We start from the raw sequence: 3,574 nt of genomic DNA, 5'->3' as shown, positions 1-3,574 counted from the left end.
ATACCCTTTTAAATTATTTTGTCAACATTTCTACCTCGGTGCGTGTTTATTTTGTGCAGCCTGCAATAAATTACTTTGAATGGACTTCATAGTCTTCCTGTGTTGTGAATACCATTTGAATTCTTACTAAAATAAATGTAGCATTTCTGCAAGTCTAGCACGTTAACAGTAACGTGTTGGAGATTAGTGCACATATTTTTTTACTCCTGTAATCTTAGTGCCATACAAATCTCTTTCCCACCGATAAGTGCAAGGTCGTAAACGTACCACTTCCTCTGCAAGTCGCCTGAGGTGCGCATGGTGCGTGACAAAACGGAGGTGTCAGCCTTCACAGGAAAACTTCAACATGTGGACTAGTGTAGAGCTACACTGTAATACCTCATAGTATTTGCTTTAATGCTTTCATGATGAGAAAGTCAAGATAAAGTACAATATAGTACAAAAAACTGCTATTAAGTAGTTTTATATGAAAAAAATGGAACTCGGCCCATTGTATTGTACTTTTTTAGACCACATTTTGCAAAGGACTAGTTTCAATTCTTTACTCTTTGTTATAATTAAGATGTTTGTTCAAAAACATAATGGTTATTAGGATATATATTATAATGGATATTAATGGATTACACTTGAAAATTACACTGACAGCCATTGGCATTGGTATTTGGAATCCTTTATAGATCAATTTATGCCACCCATTTATTTTCAAAATCGCTTATCAGGGTTAGAGGGTGCCGGAGCCTATCCAGCTGAACTTGGGTGTTAGGCGGACCACACCTAATCTGGTCACCAGTTATTTGTAGGGCACACGCAGAGACAAACTATAATCCCACCACCACTGAATCACAATTAAAGCCACGTCACCTTAGCCAAAGTCAGACAAATGCACCACAATTCCACCATATATTAACCAGATTGTGTATGTTCGGCTCAGGCGATAACTTGGGTTAATGAATGATCAGTGTTTTGCTCTAAAAACTAATCTAAAAAAAGTAAACGATAGTAGGCCCAAGGACAGTATGCTGGCTGGCCAATCCTGGCCCTCACTATTTATTGTGAATGGGCCTCCACGGTGGTGCCACCAAGGCTTAGCAAGATAAGTGTTGTGCGTAGTTCAACCTGTTAGGTCAACTTGCCTTAATTGTCGCCATGCCAACGATATTGTGCATAGCACACTCAAGTCAGATTATTAAAATGAATCCTCTGACACATTTGCATTCATTTTCCCTCTCACACATGATCCCTGCGTTTAACATGCCAGGAGACTGTGTTGTGATAGAGGTTTCCATTTTGAAATTAAATGAGCTAATGTAGTTTATGACAAAATGAAAATTGTTTTTATTTTAATTAGACTTTTGTGTTTCAACCCAAATGGACTTACAAAGTTAACACGTTTAGCATGACCGACCATAACAAATGTTCACTGACTGAAAAAAAAAATTGTCACCCTTTCACATTTGTGCTTAAGTTCCCCCGCAGTGGTCTTATAATGGGTAAAACCATTTCCTAGTGGTGTGACAACAGTACATAGTTTTGCTCCCACAATGCAACTCAGTTGTGCCCTCTTGACCCGGACTCTTGTTGGCATTCTCTGAGGCGTGCCGTGGGAACTCTTGAGATCAAGTCGACATGTTTGGGAAGGTGCAAACTCGGCACACCTAGCCGGGAGACTCTGTGGCCCCTGAAGGCACCGTTGCTAATGAAGCAATGACTTCCAATGATGCATGGATGCGATTATTATCGCACAAATTATCGGATGATACTTTCTCTCTTGTATTCTTTTGAACACACTTTTGAGCATAGTCTATTTAAGTCTGAAACAACTCACCTCTATATAACGTTGACATTTACTCACAAGGATGCGTTGATGGATAGCAAACTTAAAGGAGCATTTAGACAAAAGAGACCTTTTAGGTTTGTGGCACAACTTTTTAAAATGAGATTCAATGATGATGTTCTGATAACCTTTTCAACTCAAGGGTGCCTGCTTGGAACTTTCCCAGGCTTGGGTGTCAGACTTAATGCTATCAGTGGTGTCACCTACTTGGGTGTGAAATGTGCTCACCTCCACAGTTAAATATAAAACCAAGCACTGATGCTCTGACTGATGAACTTTTAGTGCTTCAATGCACCCAAGTGCAGCAATTTTGTTGTGGCTTGTTTGTTGACTGTAATATATCTAAACATAAATTTATTTTCGAAAGAAAAATTAAAAATGTGAGACATTAGTTGGATTTACTGTATAACATGTGTATTGTAAGTTGAGGGTTACTTATACTATTCCGATTTTACATTCTTAAATTTGTAAATGGAAAACTATCGTACATCACATGTAATTTTCAAGTGTTATCCATGCAAACTGATGCTTTTGAAAGTAATTTTTGTTCATGTCTAACTAAAACAAAGAAAACTAATTTTGTGAGCTTGTGCAAGTAAAGCACATTTCTGAATGGTGTGTGTGTGTGTGTGTGTGTACACAATGATCTTGGGCAATGACCCTGATAACTCTTTTCCAGTGAAGTGTACATAATTACTAGCAGTGAGGTCAAATTACTCTGTTTCCCAGCCAAAACATACACAGAGTAGACAATAAAAAAACACAGTTGAGTAAAAGACTGGTATGCATGTCAGTCATGCTTTCTCCTCCCTATTGTCCTTTTTGAAAGCTCATGTCAATTGCATTTTATTATCCCCCAAGTCTGTTGTCTGTAGCAATTTTTGGTTAAAAAAAAATAGATGAATTAAATAGAAACCGAACGTAAATACAATTTTAATGATCACAGTCCAACCTTCCAGAATGATGTGAGTGACATTGAGAGTCCAAATGAACTTTGCACCATTCTAACCCTTGCGGCACATGCTGCCCTTTCTCAGGGGTGGGTGTAAATTAGGAAGGTGCGAGGAAGCCACTCCTTTAAAGGTGCACAGACCCCCCACTACTGGGCTGTTGCTTGACCCCTGGGAACTTGTGCATGCGCCATGGCTGCCAGCTCTAAATACCCTCACCCCTGTTTGTTTTATTTCTATAACTAATGTCTAGTATTACTTGACCAAGCCTCCTGTACATTGCAAAATAAAAAAGAAACTGTAATTTATTTCTTCCAAATTAAATCTTTTTCTTTTAGATAAAGGCGTATATCCAAGCAGTAATAGTAAAACCACAAATATAGTACAAACTCTGATGCAATTGTGCGCCAAGCGTTCAAATACATTGAGAAAAACCATGAATTGCTGTGGTGAACTCTGTGACCGAGCTCATTGGTGCGAGCAGTGACACCCTCAGAGGTGCCGTAGTGTGACCCAGTTGAGCCGAAGGCCGGTGTTAGTGGAGATGCTCTTCAAAGTCACACTTTTGGTTTTCTTTTTTAGGTGGTTTGGATTGATTGCACAAATGCATTAGGCCTGTGTGCCATGTTGCCGTGTCAACTGTTCAGTTTTTGGAGGGTCAGGGTCAAGGGTGAATGCTGAAGAGAGACTTGTGGCAAGAGAAGCATGAATTTAGTGAAGGGTTGTTTACTTTTATGTCATCTAAAAGGATTACAGTTTGTTGTTTTTGTATGAGCTGCCTTTGAGGAAA

This window comes from Stigmatopora argus, chromosome 19 (assembly GCF_051989625.1).
Source record: "Stigmatopora argus isolate UIUO_Sarg chromosome 19, RoL_Sarg_1.0, whole genome shotgun sequence".
Lineage (NCBI taxonomy): Eukaryota > Metazoa > Chordata > Actinopteri > Syngnathiformes > Syngnathidae > Stigmatopora > Stigmatopora argus.
Note: the sequence above shows the minus strand (reverse complement) of the source record.